The following is a 19,266-nucleotide window of genomic DNA, read 5'->3' on the forward strand; positions in this document are numbered from 1 at the left end:
CCATTAGCATAGCCACTTTAGGTTTCTGAGCCACTTCTCCATTTCTGGTCTTTCCCCCAGGCTATACCCATTCCTGGGATTTGTCAGTTTCCACCAGATCAGCAAAGGGTGGCCCAACGTCATAAATATCGTGAGTCACAACTGGGCTCAGCATGGCTAACCCTTCCCACACCAGGTAGTGAGGGCGGAAGGGAGCATCTTAGCGCTCATTCCTGCAGTGAAGGTGGCCCAATCAGGGCCTCTGAAGACAGGGGCATAGGCTGCCTGTCCCATTTCCAACTCTTAATGAATTTGTTGTACCTCCTCTATAGACTTCCAGGGCCCCACATGCCCAGGAAAGTCCCTGTTATTGGGCTAGCCTCCTGCAGGGTAGAATAATCTGACCTATGAGGAACTGAGGACCTTGACCCTCACTGCCAGCAGCGTGCGGGCTTGTCAGATGATATTGATTGATTCTGTACTTTGTCTCTGCCTCCTTTGGATCAGTGAAACCATTGCTCCTCAGATCCCATGCCTGCTAACTTTGCTACCTTTCCCTAGTCTTTGGCTGGAATTTAGCACCTATATCCATAAGCTCAGCAGGTGTGTATTCTGTCACCATGAAAGTTTCCTGAATTGGGGGCATCTCCCCCACCCCGCAGCCCTGTCTGGTGGTGCTGTAGCTGTGCTTTTGCGTTTCTTTGTATTTGACTGGGGTAATAGTTGCACGGGGCTTCCCTGGTGGCTCAGACAGTAAAGAATCTGCCTGCAGTACAGGAGACCTGGGTTCTGTCCCTGGGTAGAGAAGATCCCCCGAAGAAGGAAATGGAAGCCCACTCCAGTATTCTTGCCTTAAAAAATCCCATGGACAGAGGAGCCTGGTGAGCTACCTTCCATGGGGTTGCAAAGAGTTGGCCACGAGTGAGCAATTAAAGCTTTCAACAGTTGCACAGCTATGTGAATATACTAAAAACCACTGAATTGTCCACACTAGAAAGCTGAATTATATAGTCCAGCTCAATAAATAAATGTTTTTAAAAACTAGTAAATATTGGATGGGGATGGGAGTGGGGGAAATATTAGAAAATACTGTTCTCATGAGCCTTTTTTGAAAATACTAAAAGAAAAAAATCGGTCAACCAAAAGTCAGCCAAGAGATGAGTGGATAAACTAGTAACTCTGATCTGAATCTAACTGAATCTAATCTGAATCTAACTCTAACTGAATCTCTCTAATTGATGAAGTAAAACTAAAAGCAATGTGAGGGCTGTGGTTAAAAGACAGTGCTTTTATTATAAAACCTAGTGGCATAAAAATAATATTTTGTTAATTGGGAGGGGAAGAGGAGGCATGACTTCCTTACCTTTTACAGCCAGAGATTTATATACATCATTTAAAACTAATGAGTAATAAACTTCCAAAAGTATCTAACAATACAAAGGTAAATATTAAGAAAAGTAACAAGATAAACAGCACAGTCCTACTGCATGGCACCGGGAACTATATTCAGTACCTTGTAATAGCCTATAATGAAAGAGAATGTGAGAAAGAAAAAAAAAAAATATATATATATATATATATATATATATATCTGAATCATTTTCCAGTACACTGGAATCTAAACCAACACTGTAAATCAACTATACTAAAAGAATTAAAAAATTAGAAAATGAGACTATAATATATACAAGCAAAAGAAGTGAAGGATGGGAAGCCAGAATAAGAAAAGTATCAATATATTGATCTCATTATTGCTCATAGTGGGGAATTAAATCCTAAAGAAACAGAATTACATATAAGTTCCATATTCTATAATAGTGACCACAGTAAAATTGCCTGATAGTCCAAATTGTCAGAAGAAACATACAGAAAAAAAAAGCAGAATCCAAACAATAAAAGTGTTTTTAAGTTATAAAGCATAGAGGGGGAAAAATGTGAGGAAAGAAAACAGCTGTCCTATAAATAAAAGTAAATGAATTTAGATTAGCTGCTTCCCCGGTGGCTCAGATGGTAAAAAAAATTCACCTGCAAGGTAGGAGACCCAGGTTCGATCCCTGGGTCAGGAAGATCCCCTGGAGAAGGAAATGGCTACCCACTCCAGTATTCTTGCCTGGCAGGCTACAGTCTGTGGGGTCGCAAAGAGTCAGACACTACTGAGCAACTACACGTTCACACACTTTTTTAAAAGACTTTAATATTGGCACACAAAGGAAAATTCAACTGTATTGTATTCAAAAGAAACATCTCAGACAAAGTGATTCAGAAACTTATAAAAAAAATACTTCAATTGGATGGCAGCCTAGTCAACTTCCAATGCTATGTTAGTGTCAGGTGCACAGCAAAGTGATTCAGTTATGCATATACATATATCATTGTTTTTCAGATTCTTCTATCGATTCAGAAACTTTTGATGGCCAAACATCTCCTAGACAAACGCAAACAAGAAAGCAAAGGTCCTAATATTAATCGATTTCTTCTTCTTCTTTTATTCTTTCATTTCTTTCTATAAATGTTTATTATTTTTCTTTGGAATATCTGCCAGGGCACCCAGCGCTAACAGTTTTGGCAGTCTGAGTGTGAGCAGTTAGAGCACAATGTTTTGAAAGGAAGCAAAGATCCAGTGTGTCGATCACAGATATAGTTGCAATACAAAGGAAAAGAGGGAAAAAATCCAAGGACTGAAATGTATTCTGGTTATAATTCTTATATTAAAATTTCACTGTTTAATCGCTAATCAAGTCTGACTCTTTGTGATCCCATGGACTGTAGCCTGCCAGGCTCCTCTGTCCATAGAATTTCCCAGGCAAGAATACTGGAGTGGATTGCCATTTCCTTCTCCAGGGGATCTTCCTGACCCAGGGATTGAACCCACATCTCTTGCTTGGTGGGCAGATTTTTTTTTACCACAGAGCACCTGGAAAGCTGTGTCAATATTAGATCCTTCATTTTATCGCTGGTGTAGTCTACAATATGGATATACCACAGTTCATTCATTCACTGCTGGATGGACATTTGAATTGTTTCCAGTGTGTGGCATTTCTTTGAGAACTGAAGATTTCACTTCTCTCGTGCAAACACCCAGGAGATGGATTGATGGGGTCATATGGTTAGTGCATATTTAATTTACTTGTGAGAAATGGAATATTTCCTGCCATATTGATCTTGGTGAGGCAGCAGTGAGTGATGGCCTGAAGCGAGATCTTAATTCCCTGCCCAGGAATTGAACCTGGGTGGGTCTTCCCCGGTGGCTCAGATGGTAAAGAATCTGTTTGCAATGCAGGAGACCAGGGTTCTGTCCCTGGAAGGATCCCCTGAAGAAGGAAATGGCAACCCACTTCAGTATTCTTGCCTGGGAAATCCCACAGACAGAGGAGCCTGGCGGGCTACAGTCCATGGAATCACAAAGAGTTGGACATGACGGAGCTACTACACTTTTCACTCTCAGCCTGGATGAAAACCAGGAATCCCAGCCACCAGACTAGCAAGGGCCAGAGGCTAGAAGCTGTGTTTCCCTGAATCTTTGCCCCTAATGAAAAATGCATTTATCACAGAGGCAGAAACTGTAAATGCAGGTACTAAGTTCATTACCTGAGACATGGCACAAGTGGGAGAGCACACGGAAAAACAGTTTGCTCAGTTAGAATAGGAACCAAAGGCAGAGAGGCACACCTAGAGAGAAAGGGTGTGGGCGTTACCCCTAGCGAGGGGCAGAGCTGTATAAAAGTAAAAGTGGCTCAGTTGTATCCGACTCTTTGTGAGTTTTGGGGCTCTATACAGTCCATGGACTTCTCCAAGCCAGAATACTAGAGTGGGTAGCCTATCCCTTCTCCAGTGGATCCTCCCAACCCGGGGATCGAACCCAGGTCTCCTGCATGGCAGGAGGACTCTTTACCAACTGAGTTATCAAGGAAGCCCTAAAGAGGCAGTTAAGTCATTCATGTAGGTCAGTTCTTCTGGGTCTTTGTCTTCCTTCAGGCCAGTTATCTGGTTTATTTTTCCACATCTGATTTACCCTGGGTGGGCACCTAACCCTCAGCCAAGATGGATCTCAAAGTGACAGCTTCTGGGAGGAGCAAGACTCATTATGGCCTGGAGCAAGACTCATTACGCCATTCTCATAGACGTGTAATGGCGTGTAATGAGATATCCCCTGACTTTTGACCTCCAAGGAGCCTTGTCCCAAAAAGGGGTAAGTGGAGATTCCTTAATCCTTTACTCAGACAACATTTTGCCCCTCGTTGTCCCTGCCATGACTATTACCTTAGGATGTTTACAAGAAAAAAAGGCTAGCTATTTACCCAGTTTCTGTTGTTACTTCCTTTTCAGAGGGCAAATAGGAGGCTGATTGTAAATGCCTTAACTGGAGCCCATTTAACTCTTGTCTCAGGAAATGCTAACAGTTGTAAGTATCCAGCCTGAAGCTCACTTCTTCATGTCCCATGAAATGCAAACAGAAGGCCAGTTGTAAATATCTAACCTGGAGCCCTAAGGACACTCAGAAAGGAGAAAACTACCTGAGACTTAGCAGTCATCGCAGGCTGCAGCCATCCCTACCAGTGAGCCCCAAGGGAGCTCAGGATGTAAAACAAAACAAAAACAGGCTACTGGCCCTGGATTGCTGAGATGGATATGAGAGGAATGATTCCAGGGAGCCCAGACCCTCACATCTTCCCATACCTAGAAAAGCGCTAACTTCCCTAACTTGGGATCTCTGGCTTCCTTTAATTAACAATAATCTTTTGTTGTTGAGACCCACCCGCCCTTTGTTGCAAAACTTCTATATAACCTGGCTCCTCCCTTAAACCTCCTCGGAGACGTTCTCTCAGGGTTACTTGAGATGCTGTCTCCTCTAAAAATTCCCGCCGAATAAAACATAACTCTCGATGTTTAGATGGTGAATATTTTTTAAGATGACACTTGGTAAGAAACTGCCAAACTCTTCTCCAGAGTGTGGCTGTAGCGTTTTGCGCCTTGGCAGCAATGTATAGGAGTTTTGCTCCTCATCCCCATCAAACGCCTTACCAACTGTCAGCGCTTTTCGATTTTAGCCATTCTCATAGGCGTGCAATGGTGCTTCATTGCGGTTTCAATTTGCACTTCTTAATGACTAATGATGTTGAACATCTTTTGATATTCTTATTTACTACTTATATATCCTCTTTGGTGAAGTATATGTTCAAGTCTTACTCATTTTTTATTTATTTTCTTATGGTTGAATTTTGAGAGTGCTTTTATGTATTCTGAATATAAGCTCCTTGTCAGATACATGATCTGTGAATATGTTCTCCCATTTTGTAGTTTATTTCATTCTCTTAACAGTGTCTGTCAGAGAGCAAAGGTTTTAATTTTGACAAAGCCCTATTTATCAATTTTTTCCTTCTACAGATGGCATTTTGGGTACCACAAAAGATGCATTCTAATAGCAGGGTGTACAATTCACAATGATGATAAGAAAGTTATCTATGTACAGGGTGTACAATTCACAATGATGATAAGAAAGTTATCTATGTACCAATTTGCAAAGCATTAATGTTTTTAGAACTATACTTATACAAAATAAAAGAAGGAACAGAGAGAAGCATATGAGCAATAGAAAACTAATCCATTTCTCTAAGCCCAGGAAAAATCAAATGGATCAAAAAAGAAATAAATGTAGAAAGGGTCTGACAGAATCAAGAGCCTAAATAACATGATAGGCCAAGTCCAGTTGATTTATATAATGAATACTGCATCCTGAAAACAGAGAATAGATCTCTTTAGCAGCTGCCAACAGAACATCCACAAACATTACCATGCATTACAGCAAAGAATGGAGAAGGAGATGGCAATCCACTCCAGTACTATTGCCTGGAAAATCCCATGGACAAAGGAGCCTGGTAGGCTACAGTCCATGGGGTCGCAAAGAGTCGGACACGACTAAGCGACTTCACTCACTCACTCAGAGCAAAGAAAGAGAACACATTCCTCTCTAAACCAAAAGAACTAGGCAGTATTGCATCAGTGGTCAGGGAGGGGTCGGAGAGTTGGGGCCTGGGGCTGTGCTGGACTGTGGGTCCTGTGAGCTGCTCAGAAAACGCTAAACTTCTCTGACCACAGCCGAGGTCTGGGGACCCCATGCCCTCAGGCCCTGGCCTGGCAGAGGAGGGCAGTATCCTGTTGTCCTCTCCTGCCATCTGGAGAGTTCTCTGGGTGGGAGTTGGGTGGAGGTGTGAGGTCCCTGGAAACTGCAGAGAGCAAGCATTACCTGTCCTCCCCCAGAGTTCATCCTGCCCTGGCTCTTGCCCCTCAGAATGCTAGGGCAATACCCTCGCAGCTCTCACCCTGACCCCATGGTCTTATGGAGTCTCCAGGTCTCTGGAGGAGGAGCTAGGCTTACCCATCAGAACCAATGGAAACTGACCTAGCCAGAGTCACCCATCTCCTTGAGCCAGCCCTGAGCTCTTAACGTCTGGGGGAACAGACAACAAACCCAACAGACTCCCAGCCCCTGCTCCCACCCGCTCCTTGAGGAAAAATGGGTCCTCCAATCTTGATGTTCCCTTTGAGGATGGTCATGGACCCAGAGAGCCAGCCATGGACCCCTTCCTTCCCCAGTGGGAGAAACCAGCACTCTGAGGCCCCTAAACATATCCTCTGATATCCCTGCTCCTCAACTGAGTGAAGAGACCACAGCATTAGAAAGAAAAAGACATACAGCAGTTTCTTTGAAAATGCTATATTAAACTACAATGCTATATTATGATCAATTGGGTGAACTGGAGACTTGCAGACATCCTGTCCCCAGGTGAGGTCTTCCTGCAAAGGAGGCCGGGCTCCTGGCTTCACAGGTTACAGCAGAGATGGGGGTGAGCCAGGGAGAGGAAGGGGGAGGGGAGATGGGGGAGGGGTAGGAAGTGGGGGGCACTACGGGAGAGGAGGGAGAGTTAGGGGAATGGGGAGGAGGGGCTGAGGGAGCTTTCCCACCTCAGGGCCCCTCTTCCCCTCATCTTCAGGGACCTGGGAACCTACCGGCCACCCCCACCCACCGGGATCCAGGGCCCTTAGGGGTGACAGGAAGGATGGGGACTCAGAATGGGGGACCTGGTCTAGGGAACCCCAGTTGGGGGTCCTAAGATGCAGAGGGCATCTGTACCTACTTAGGGAGGGAGGGTGGGGAGATGGGAGGATTTAGGAGTGGGGCATGCAGATGTGGGGGGCAGGGGGATTTAGGGTTGAGGGTAAAAAGATGAGGAAGGGGAAAGTATGGAAACAGGGAGACACAGGGCGGGAGTGTGGGGGAGGAGGGACTTAAGAAGAAGTGGGTTCAGAGGGGAGAGGGTTAAGAAGTGGTGGAGGGGCGCAGCAGGGAGTTATGGAAGGACAGGGGAGGAGGCTGGGACAGGCTGCAGGCTGCTTACAGGTACGGGGGGAGGGGGGCGGCGGGGGCGGGGGGGGGGGGGGGGGGAGGACCTGGCTGGCAGTAGGGATGCACACAGGAAAAGGAGAGGCAGAGGCCTGAGCCTCAGGGAAGGACATGGGGACTGGGGATGTGAGTGAAGCCATATGAGCAGGAAGGCCGACACAGGAAGGTGCATCAGGACAGAGGTCGGACCCAAGACATCTGGTTTCACTATAACCAACAGGAGGTATCAGGAGCAGTGGGCCACTTGCATTTTACAGGTGACAAAACCGAAGTTCAGAGAAGTTACTGACTTGCCCAACGTCCCACAGTGGAAAAACGTGGATTTGAACTGGGTCTCCAGGTGGGTTTCACCCAAGATGGGGGAAGGATGAGGGTAGGCGGAGGTCCGTTATGCCCCAGGAAACCAGGAGACTGAGCCGCACGAGCCCGCGCCCATCTCTCCAAAAGCAGTGCAGATGGTTCTCTCCGCTGTCCGGGCAGGTGGAGAGGGCAGTGGGGCTCACAGTGAGGACGAGACCACCTCAGGTCTGTGAATATGCACCTGCCACAGAATTCACAAGACAGGGAGTGAGAACAGGGAACCACACTGCAGGGGCCTGGCTAGGAGGTCACTGCCTCCTGTCCCAGCCAGCCCCCTGCCCTGGGGGGGAGGCCAGAGAGAGCTGGACTGTGACAGCTCCTTACCATTGATCCATCCCTGACCCCGCACCCTGGCATTGGTATCCACAGTGTCCAAGGCCACAGAGAAATTTTTATCTTTAACTGAGAAAGAAAAGAGAACGGGGAAGAAGAGGAAGAGGTGGAGAGTAAAAGGGGGAGGGAAGAAATCGTGAGGAAGGCAGGGCCTCAGGGTGTTCCTGGGCCCCTGGGCCTGCCCTGCAGGGAGGGCCTGTGGAGGACCTGGGCCTTAGAGTGGGGCACGGAAGCAGCGAAGCAAACTCTAGGGCAGGAGCTAGACGCCTGTCTTGGACAAGAAAAGTCCTCTGGTCTGCCCAGACCGAAAATGGTTCCCAGGGAAGCGCCCTCCAGTCCCGACCTTCTCCAGGAGACAAGACTCACCGCTTCTGTCCTGCTGGAAGGCAAAGTTAGAAAAAGCCAGTTTTGCACTCTCATCCCAGGTCTCGAACAACTTCCTATCGTCCCTGGACCTGCCAGAAGGCCACCGTGTTGTCAGAGCAGGGTAACCTGGTCCGGGAAGCCTTTCCCCTCACCCATCCACCCCCAGCTCACACACCTGCCTCGGCCTTGCCTATCCCTCCTCCGGGAGCGCACGACGAACAAGCTCAGCGCCACCACCAGCAGCAGCAGAAGGAGGGCCCCGGCTCCCGCCAGGCCCCCAGCCAGCGCCTTCCAGGAGATGGCCACCTCGCAGCGCGGGCCCCAGAACCAGTGCGTGTCCGTGGAGAAGCAGCTGGAGGAGGGGGTTCCAGGTCAACACCCTCTCCACCTCCCGCGCCAGGACAATTAGTACCCATAGACAACCCAGGTCCTGGCAGGTGGGCGGGGCTCCACCAGGAGACGAGTGGGCGGGACCGGAGGGGCCTGATGATTGTCCCAGCGGGCTGTGGGCGGGGCCTCACCGGCAAGAAGGACCACTCCTCTGCAGAACGCATTGGCCCTGATGGCAGTCAATGGCGCCTTCCACACCCGCTGTGCAGTTGGTGACACAGCGGAGCTGGTTCTCCTCCAGGAAAGGGAAGTAGAAATCCTCAAAACCTTCGGCAGCAGCGCGGCGACAGATGGCTGGAGGGTAGGTAGGGGATTGCAGACGTAAAGACCTCAACCATTCTACTCTGGGGCCTGGCTATGGTAATTCTCAAAATGGATAGAGGACTGCATTTCCGCAGGTGGCATGTCAGCGGGTAGACCGTGGAATTAGATGAGTGCAGGGAGGCTCCTCACACTCTCCTCACCTTCTCTGGTGATCCTTCCCCACGTGGAAGCTACTAACATGGACCTGAGAGGCAGCCCTGCCAGGTCGTACCACTTGCCTCCCCAAAAAGTCTCCCCTCCTCCCTGGGAATTTCAATGGACAGATGTCCTTTGTGGGAGGGGTCCCGGCCACCTGGGGCCACTCAGCCCTTTGCCCCACCTCTCACCTTCAGGTGACAGCTCCGTCCTGGTGTTGTTGTTCACCTTGATGGAGTCAGGCTTGAAACATAGGACTGGGGGGCCACAGGCACGGGTGGAATCGGGGAAGGCACAGGAAGGGACAGAGAGCGCTCTGTCAGTACGGGGGAGGTTTGGATGGGCCATGAAGGAAGGCTCCTTGGGCCTCCCTCATGTCCCCTGAATAGCCAGGGGTCCTCAGCCACCCAGGAGACCTTGAGCAGCTCTCCTGCAGCTCCTAGGCTCTGACAACCCTTCCTTAGGCTCACCCTTGACCTGGCTTTCTGTGGACTTGTCTCTCTTCTCCTGTCTTGCCTGAGGTACCACAGGGCTGACACCTGCCCCCCCACCCCACCCCATAGGCCCCTGTGTGAGTTGGAGCAGGCTGGGATGGTGGCTGTGACCCTGACCCCTCCCTTCAGCCCCAGGCCCCCAGCCTCTGTTCACCCTGGTCATTCTGGCAGCTGTTCCCATCCTGGCTGACATTCTGGAGCTCCTCCTTCAAGGCCACCTTCACTTTCTCATACTCCTCCTCCACCTGGAGGCTGAAGGGTAATTCCAGCAGGACTAGATATTCCACCACGATGCTGCCATTCCTGGGGGCGGGGGTGGGGTGCAGAGAGGCTTAAAAGGTGCCCAGGCCCAAGCCACCATACAACTGTAGAAAGGCATTTCCAGACCAGCCACAGCTATGCGAGTGTTGGCAGGAAGGGGCAGAGGCAATGAGATGGGATTCCAGACTGATTATGTCCAGAAGGGGCTACTAGCTTCTGCCTTGGGCAGCCTGGGTAGGCGGAACAAGGAATGATTGACATTCTCTTTGTGTTCCCTCAAGCCGTAATCAAACCAGGCCCTTCTGGGCTCTCTGCCTCCCTCTTGCTGACCCATCAACTAGACCAGTCGCCAACCAGAGAGACCAGCCATGGTCCCGACACCAGGCACCAGGCCTCAGGCACCACCTCCCCATAGATCCCAATCATTCTGCATCCAGCTGCTTCAGGGAGAGGGGAGACATCCCTCCTACAGAGGAATGAATGCTGAAAGTGATCCCCAAACACCCTTCATGGAGTAGTTTTCTTGCTTCCTCTGTCCATCCCTCTCTTTATGACATTGAATGATTCCGAAAGCAAGGGATGGCTTCTTTGGCCCTTCTTTGTGCTCCCCACCCACCACCACACACACTTGACACTGCCTCCACAGCCCCAGAAAGGGGTCCTACCTCAGAGAAAGGATCTGCACCTCCTTGAATCCCTGCACGTTTTGGTAAATCTTCTTTATCTAAAATACAAAGGATCCCGGCTCACATCTGAACCTCCAACCAGAGGACACCCCCGGGCCCAAGCTCCACTCCAAGGTCATTTGAGTTTTGAATTCCCCACCACTTCCTGCTCACCTGATCCCGGAATGTGTTCACGAAATCCCTGTAGACCTTAGAACTGTTGTCCTTGAGGTCCGCGGAAAACTCCTGGTCGACAGACACCTCCATGCCCACTTCACTGTCCACCATATCTGTACACAACATGCCCTGCTCTGGTCACTTCAATGTCTGTTCCTGTCTGATGTCACCACCACCACCTTAACCCAGAAGCTGCTCCCACTGCCCCTCTCCATGTTCCCTGAGGAATGACTGAATAGCAGAAGGGAGAAGGTAGGATTTCTGGGATGTGTTGTCCTGAGATGTGAGAAATACTGGAAGTTGGGATGTCCCACAGTCAGTTCTGTAGTCTCTCTCTAGTCTGCCCCAGTGGGAAGAAAAATAGTGGCCCCAAAGATGTCTATGTATAATCCCCAGAACCTGGGAATATATTATGCTACATGACAAGGAGGAACTAAAGTGGCAGAAGGAATTAAGGGTACTAACCAGCTGGCTTTAATATGGGAAAATTAACGTGGAATATCTGATTGAGCCTAGTGTAATCACAAGAATCCTTAGCAGGGGAAGAGGGACTCAGAAGAAATGAGAACCACTCAGAGGATGATGTTAAGTATAGAAAAAAGGAACAGACATGCAATGTGGCTGGCATCAAAGATGTAGCCAGGGGGCCTTGAGGAAGAAATGTAGGAGGCTGGAGAATGTGGAAAGGGCAAAGAAATGGATTCTCCCCTAGGGCTACCAGAAAGAACCCAGCCCTAGCCAATACCTTGATTTTAGCCCTGCAAGACTCAGGTTGGACTTCTAATCTACAAAATTCTACAGTAATAAATTTGCATGGTTCATCTGCTGAGTTTGTGGTAATTTGATACAGCAGAAATTAGCAACACAGACTGGGAGGAAGTCCTAGGAAAGAGAGTGGCCCCAGTGACCTCCTGGAGGTAAGAGGGGAGGATAGGTATGGTATGGGGTAGAAGAGAGCATGAGGAGAGAAGGTCACCCAAGTGGCAAAATGGATACAGCCTCTGGCCCAGTGGATGGGGCCTCTGGTGGCAGGCTGGAGTGGGGCCAGGGTCTGACAGAGAGTGAGGGAGAGTCAGGTGTTGGGCGTGGCAAATGCGGGAGTGAGTGAAAAGGAAGTCAGGTGCTCCCTCTGGAATAGAGGTGGAAGGGTAAGGACCGGAGGATGGGCTGCTGTAAACCTGGGGGTGGCCATCCGAGGGTGGTGAGTTGTCCTGGAGATGTGTGCACGGAGAGAGGGAGGTATCCGTGAGAGGTGCCGTAGGCTGAGGTGTCCCTGGAGTGTAGTCCTCACGTCTGGAACCTTTGTCGTGTTGCGGGAGGCGAGGGGCCAGGCAGTGGTGAGGGAGGGGAGTGTGGTCATCCGGTAGGCAGAGGGATGGTTCTTCATGGTGGATAGGGAGCAGCTCTTGTTGGAGGGAAGGTCCAGGGGAGGAGGCACCCAGTTTACAGGTGGATATTGGTGTGGGAGTGGAGGTGGTGGACACGGAAAAGAGTGTTGATGGGCGTGGAGAGGATGTGAGGGAGGGATAGGGACCTCAGTGGGACAGGTGGTTAGAGGAGTCACTGGGAGGAGTCCATGGTGGTGGGTGCGGAGGCGACCATTGGTACTGAGGAGATGATGGCCGAAAGGTGGAGTGGTGCTGGCCCCAGTATGGGAGGCTGGGAGGAGGGCCTGGATGTGGGGAATGGTGGCGGAGCTGTAGAGTCCCGTCCTGGGGGAGTGTGAAGATGGAGGTGGAGGGGGCGTGATGGTGAGGTTTGGACAGAAGGTGCTGTGTCAGTGGGTACTGGGGCCGAAGTGAGATGGTGACAGCGGGGTGGGTGCTGGCAGGTACCACTGGTCGGCGTGGAGTGGAGATGGCTGTGCCTGGCTTGGGAGTGGCTGAGGTGTGTCTGAGGGAAGGCGATCTGTGTGAGGACAGAAATGGTACTGAGGAGGCTGTGGTTCTCAAAGCAGATGAAGCAAGCAGGGTTGTGTCCCTCGTCTTGGCTGTTTGTGTAGAAGCTGCAGTGGAGGACAGTCCCAAGGCACTGGACTGATACAGGTATAGATGAGTACTGATGGGTGCCAAAGTGGTTTCAGCCATTTCCTGCATTGAACTAGACATGCTAATTGCATCTGAGGTGATGCTCTCTGCCTGAGTGTTCCAGGCATTGCTGCTAGGCATGAGAGAAGGACCTAAAGATGGACCTGGAATGCTGGTAGATTGGAAGGGAGTTGCTGTACTTTGGATCTTAGGGGACACAGATGTCTCACTAGGGCTAGTGGCCCAGGGTGTCACGATATTAGAGCCGGTTGGAGAGGGAAGTGGTGGTGAGGGGGGAGGAAAAGGTGCTGAGGTCGGTCCTGGAGGTGGAGGAACCAGCAGAATCCATGAATGCGGACTGGGTGGTGGCTGGTAACAGGGTAGACACCTCTGCACTGTCAGACGATGCAGGCACATTCATGGATGTCTGCACAATACTGGAGCTAGGGGTTATGTCGGTGGGCAGAGGGCTGGTGTTCGGGGTGGAGGCGGAGGCGGGCTCTGTGCTGGGGGCAGGTGGAGGGGAGCGAGGCACCCCCGTGGACGAGGTCGGGCTATTGGTGGCCACGGGAGTGGAGGTGGTGGACGCGGGAGCATAGAGTGTGCTGCTGGGCGTGGCGGAGGATGTGAGGGACGGCGGAGAGGGCACCTCCGTGGCGACAGGCTGGCTAGAGGCGTCACTGGGAGGAGTCGCCGTGGTGGTGGGGTGCGGGGGCGGCCCACTGGTGCTGGGGGCAGGTGGGCTGGCCGCCTCGGCCGGAGTGGTGCTGGCCCCGGTACTGCCGGAGGCCGGGGAGGAGGCGCCTAGCGATGTGGCGGGAATGGTGCCGGAGCCGAAGGGAGTCGCCGTGCTGCGGGGAGTGGTGAAGATGGAGGTGGCGGCCGGCGTGCTGGCCGAGGTTGCCTGGACAGGGAAGGTGCTGTGTGTGCGGTGGGTGGTGGGGCCGGAGGAGATGGTGCCGGTGGTGGGGTGGCGGCGGCCGCGGCGTGGCGTGGGCGTGGCCGTGGCCGTGGCGGTGGGGTGGGTGTGTCTGAGGGGCTGGCCAGAGCGCGTGTGGAGCCGAGGCCACGGCGGAGGTGGCGGTGGTGGATGGAGCCGCGGGCCCGTGGATGTGGCCTCGGTGGTGGCGGGCGTGGAGCTGGGGCTGGCGTCCTGACCGAGGAGGAGGAGAGTCGTGGATGTGTGCGGCGTGGCGGAGGCCGGGAGGGGTGAGGTGAAGGCGGAAGTGAGGGTGCTCCCGCTGGAGTAGATGGTGGAAGCGGTGAGACCGGAGCGCTGGGCGGTGCTGTGGCGTGGTGTGGTCACCGGAGGGTGCTAGCCGCCCGGTGGTGTGTGCCGCGGCGGCAGAGGGCAGAGTGGCCGTGAGGGAGGTGGCCGGGCTGCGGTGTCCCTGGGAGTGGCGACCTGCGTGCTGGACCCGGTGGCGTGCTGGCGGGAGGCGAGGGCCGGCAGTGGTGTGGGTGGCGGGAGTGTGGTCATGTCGGTGGGCAGAGGGCTGGTGTTCGGGGGTGGAGGCGGAGGCGGGCTCTGTGCTGGGGGCAGGTGGAGGGAGCGAGGCACCCCGTGGACGAGGTCGGGCTATTGGTGGCCACGGAGTGGAGGTGGTGGACGCGGGAGCATAGAGTGTGCTGCTGGGCGTGGCGGAGGATGTGAGGGACGGCGGAGAGGGCACCTCCGTGGCGACAGGCTGGCTAGAGGCGTCACTGGGAGGAGTCGCCGTGGTGGTGGGGTGCGGGGCGGCCCACTGGTGCTGGGGGCAGGTGGGCTGGCCGCCTCGGCCGGAGTGGTGCTGGCCCCGTACTGCCGGAGGCCGGGAGGAGGCGCCTAGCGATGTGGCGGGAATGGTGCCGGAGCCGAAGGAGTCGCCGTGCTGCGGGAGTGGTGAAGATGGAGGTGGCGGCCGGCGTGCTGGCCGAGTTGCCTGGACAGGGAAGGTGCTGTGTGTGCGGTGGGTGGTGGGGCCGGAGGAGATGGTGCCGTGTGGGGTGGCGGCGGCCGCGGGGCGTGGCGTGGCGTGGCCGTGGCGGTGGGGTGGGGTGGGTGTGTCTGAGGGCTGGGCAGAGCGCGTGTGGAGCCGAGGCCACGGCGGAGGTGGCGGTGGTGGATGGAGCCGCGGGCCCGGTGGATGTGGCCTCGGTGGTGGCGGGCGTGGAGCTGGGGCTGGCGTCCTGACCGAGGAGAGAGTCGTGGATGTGTGCGGCGTGGCGGAGGCCGGGAGGGGTGAGGTGAAGGCGGAAGTGAGGGTGCTCCCGCTGGAGTAGATGGTAGCGGTGAGACCGGAGCGCTGGGCGGTGCTGTGGCGTGGGTGTGGTCACCCGGAGGGTGCTAGCCGCCCGGTGGTGTGTGCCGCGGCGGCAGAGGGCAGAGTGGCCGTGAGAGGTGGCCGGGCTGCGGTGTCCCTGGGAGTGGCGACCTGCGTGCTGGACCCGGTGGGCGTGCTGGCGGGAGGCGAGGCCGGCAGTGGTGTGGGTGGCGGGAGTGTGGTCATGTCGGTGGGCAGAGGGCTGGTGTTCGGGGTGGAGGCGGAGGCGGGCTCTGTGCTGGGGGCAGGTGGAGGGAGCGAGGCACCCCGTGGACGAGGTCGGGCTATTGGTGGCCACGGGAGTGGAGGTGGTGGACGCGGAGCATAGAGTGTGCTGCTGGGCGTGGCGGAGGATGTGAGGGACGGCGGAGAGGGCACCTCCGTGGCGACAGGCTGGCTAGAGGCGTCACTGGGAGGAGTCGCCGTGGTGGTGGGTGCGGGGCGGCCCACTGGTGCTGGGGGCAGGTGGGCTGGCCGCCTCGGCCGAGTGGTGCTGGCCCGGTACTGCCGGAGGCCGGGAGGAGGCGCCTAGCGATGTGGCGGGAATGGTGCCGGAGCCGAAGGGAGTCGCCGTGCTGCGGGAGTGGTGAAGATGGAGGTGGCGGCCGCGTGCTGGCCGAGGTTGCCTGGACAGGAAGGTGCTGTGTGTGCGGTGGGTGGTGGGGCGGAGGAGATGGTGCCGGTGGTGGGGTGGCGGCGGCCGCGGGCGTGGGCGTGGGCGTGGCCGTGGCGTGGCGGTGGGGTGGGGGTGGGTGTGTCTGAGGGCTGGCAGAGCGCGTGTGGAGCCGAGGCCACGGCGGAGGTGGCGGTGGTGGATGGAGCCGCGGGCCCGGTGGATGTGGCCTCGGTGGTGGCGGGCGTGGAGCTGGGGCTGGCGTCCTGACCGAGGAGGAGAGTCGTGGATGTGTGCGGCGTGGCGGAGGCCGGGAGGGTGAGGTGAAGGCGGAAGTGAGGGTGCTCCGCTGGAGTAGATGGTGGAAGCGGTGAGGACCGGAGCGCTGGGCGGTGCTGTGGGCGTGGGTGTGGTCACCCGGAGGGTGCTAGCCGCCCGGTGGTGTGTGCCGCGGCGGCAGAGGGCAGAGTGGCCGTGAGGGAGGTGGCCGGGCTGCGGTGTCCCTGGGAGTGGCGACCTGCGTGCTGGACCCGGTGGGCGTGCTGGCGGGAGGCGAGGGGCCGGCAGTGGTGTGGGTGGCGGGAGTGTGGTCATGTCGGTGGGCAGAGGGCTGGTGTTCGGGGTGGAGGCGGAGGCGGGCTCTGTGCTGGGGGCAGGTGGAGGGAGCGAGGCACCCCGTGGACGAGGTCGGGCTATTGGTGGCCACGGGAGTGGAGCATAGAGTGCTGGGCGTGGCGGAGGATGTGAGGGACGGCGGAGAGGGCACCTCCGTGGCGACAGGCTGGCTAGAGGCGTCACTGGGAGGAGTCGCCGTGGTGGTGGGGTGCGGGCGGCCCACTGGTGCTGGGGGCAGGCTGGCCGCCTCGGCCGGAGTGGTGCTGGCCCGGTACTGCCGGAGGCCGGGGAGGAGGCGCCTAGCGATGTGGCGGGAATGGTGCCGGAGCCGAAGGAGTCGCCGTGCTGCGGGGAGTGGTGAAGATGGAGGTGGCGGCCGGCGTGCTGGCCGAGGTTGCCTGGACAGGGAAGGTGCTGTGTGTGCGGTGGGTGGTGGGGCCGGAGGAGATGGTGCCGGTGGTGGGGGTGGCGGCGGCCGCGGCGGCCGTGGCGGTGGGGTGGGGTGGGTGTGTCTGAGGGCTGGGCAGAGCGCGTGTGGAGCCGAGGCCACGGCGGAGGTGGCGGTGGTGGATGGAGCCGCGGGCCCGGTGGATGTGGCCTCGGTGGTGGCGGGCGTGGAGCTGGGGCTGGCGTCCTGACCGAGGAGGGAGGAGAGTCGTGGATGTGTGCGGCGTGGCGGAGGCCGGGAGGGGTGAGGTGAAGGCGGAAGTGAGGTGCTCCCGCTGGAGTAGATGGTGGAAGCGGTGAGGACCGGAGCGCTGGGCGGTGCTGTGGGCGTGGGTGTGGTCACCCGGAGGGTGCTAGCCGCCCCGGTGGTGTGTGCCGCGGCGGCAGAGGGCAGAGTGGCCGTGAGGGAGGTGGCCGGGGCTGCGGTGTCCCTGGGAGTGGCGACCTGCGTGCTGGACCCGGTGGGCGTGCTGGCGGGAGGCGAGGGGCCGGCAGTGGTGTGGGTGGCGGGGAGTGTGGTCATGTCGGTGGGCAGAGGGCTGGTGTTCGGGGTGGAGGCGGAGGCGGGCTCTGTGCTGGGGGCAGGTGGAGGGAGCGAGGCACCCCGTGGACGAGGTCGGGCTATTGGTGGCCACGGGAGTGGAGGTGGTGGACGCGGGAGCATAGAGTGTGCTGCTGGGCGTGGCGGAGGATGTGAGGGACGGCGGAGAGGGCACCTCCGTGGCGACAGGCTGGCTAGAGGCGTCACTGGGAGGAGTCGCCGTGGTGGTGGGGTGCGGGGGCGGCCCACTGGTGCTGGGGGCAGGTGGGCTGGCCGCCTCGGCCGGAGTGGTGCTGGCCCCGGTACTGCCGGAGGCCGGGGAGGAGGCGCCTAGCGATGTGGCGGGAATGGTGCCGGAGCCGAAGGGAGTCGCCGTGCTGCGGGGAGTGGTGAAGATGGAGGTGGCGGCCGGCGTGCTGGCCGAGGTTGCCTGGACAGGGAAGGTGCTGTGTGTGCGGTGGGTGGTGGGGCCGGAGGAGATGGTGCCGGTGGTGGGGTGGCGGCCGCGGGGCGTGGCGTGGCGTGGCCGTGGCCGTGGCGGTGGGGTGGGGTGGGTGTGTCTGAGGGCTGGCCAGAGCGCGTGTGGAGCCGAGGGCCACGGCGGAGGTGGCGGTGGTGGATGGAGCCGCGGGCCCGGTGGATGTGGCCTCGGTGGTGGCGGGCGTGGAGCTGGGGGCTGGCGTCCTGACCGAGGAGGGAGGGAGAGTCGTGGATGTGTGCGGCGTGGCGGAGGCCGGGAGGGGTGAGGTGAAGGCGGAAGTGAGGGTGCTCCCGCTGGAGTAGATGGTGGAAGCGGTGAGGACCGGAGCGCTGGGCGGTGCTGTGGGCGTGGGTGTGGTCACCCGGAGGGTGCTAGCCGCCCCGGTGGTGTGTGCCGCGGCGGCAGAGGGCAGAGTGGCCGTGAGGGAGGTGGCCGGGCTGCGGTGTCCCTGGGAGTGGCGACCTGCGTGCTGGACCCGGTGGGCGTGCTGGCGGGAGGCGAGGGGCCGGCAGTGGTGTGGGTGGCGGGGAGTGTGGTCATGTCGGTGGGCAGAGGGCTGGTGTTCGGGGTGGAGGCGGAGGCGGGCTCTGTGCTGGGGGCAGGTGGAGGGGAGCGAGGCACCCCCGTGGACGAGGTCGGGCTATTGGTGGCCACGGGAGTGGAGGTGGTGGACGCGGGAGCATAGAGTGTGCTGCTGGGCGTGGCGGAGGATGTGAGGGACGGCGGAGAGGGCACCTCCGTGGCGACAGGCTGGCTAGAGGCGTCACTGGGAGGAGTCGCCGTGGTGGTGGGGTGCGGGGGCCCACTGGTGCTGGGGGCAGTGGGCTGGCCGCCTCGGCCGGAGTGGTGCTGGCCCGGTACTGCCGGAGGCCGGGAGGAGGCGCCTAGCGATGTGGCGGGAATGGTGCCGGAGCCGAAGGGAGTCGCCGTGCTGCGGGAGTGGTGAAGATGGAGGTGGCGGCCGGCGTGCTGGCCGAGGTTGCCTGGACAGGGAAGGTGCTGTGTGTGCGGTGGGTGGTGGGGCCGGAGGAGATGGTGCCGGTGGTGGGGTGGCGGCCCGCGGGCGTGGCGTGGCGTGGCGTGGCCGTGGCGTGGGGTGGGGTGGGTGTGTCTGAGGGGCTGGGCAGAGCGCGTGTGGAGCCGAGGCCACGGCGGAGGTGGCGGTGGTGGATGGAGCCGCGGGCCCGTGGATGTGGCCTCGGTGGTGGCGGGCGTGGAGCTGGGGGCTGGCGTCCTGACCGAGGAGGGAGGGAGAGTCGTGGATGTGTGCGGCGTGGCGGAGGCCGGGAGGGTGAGGTGAAGGCGGAAGTGAGGTGCTCCCGCTGGAGTAGATGGTGGAAGCGGTGAGGACCG

The sequence above is a fragment of the Ovis aries genome, chromosome 24 (assembly GCF_016772045.2).
Source record: "Ovis aries strain OAR_USU_Benz2616 breed Rambouillet chromosome 24, ARS-UI_Ramb_v3.0, whole genome shotgun sequence".
In the NCBI taxonomy this organism is placed as follows: Eukaryota; Metazoa; Chordata; class Mammalia; order Artiodactyla; family Bovidae; genus Ovis; species Ovis aries.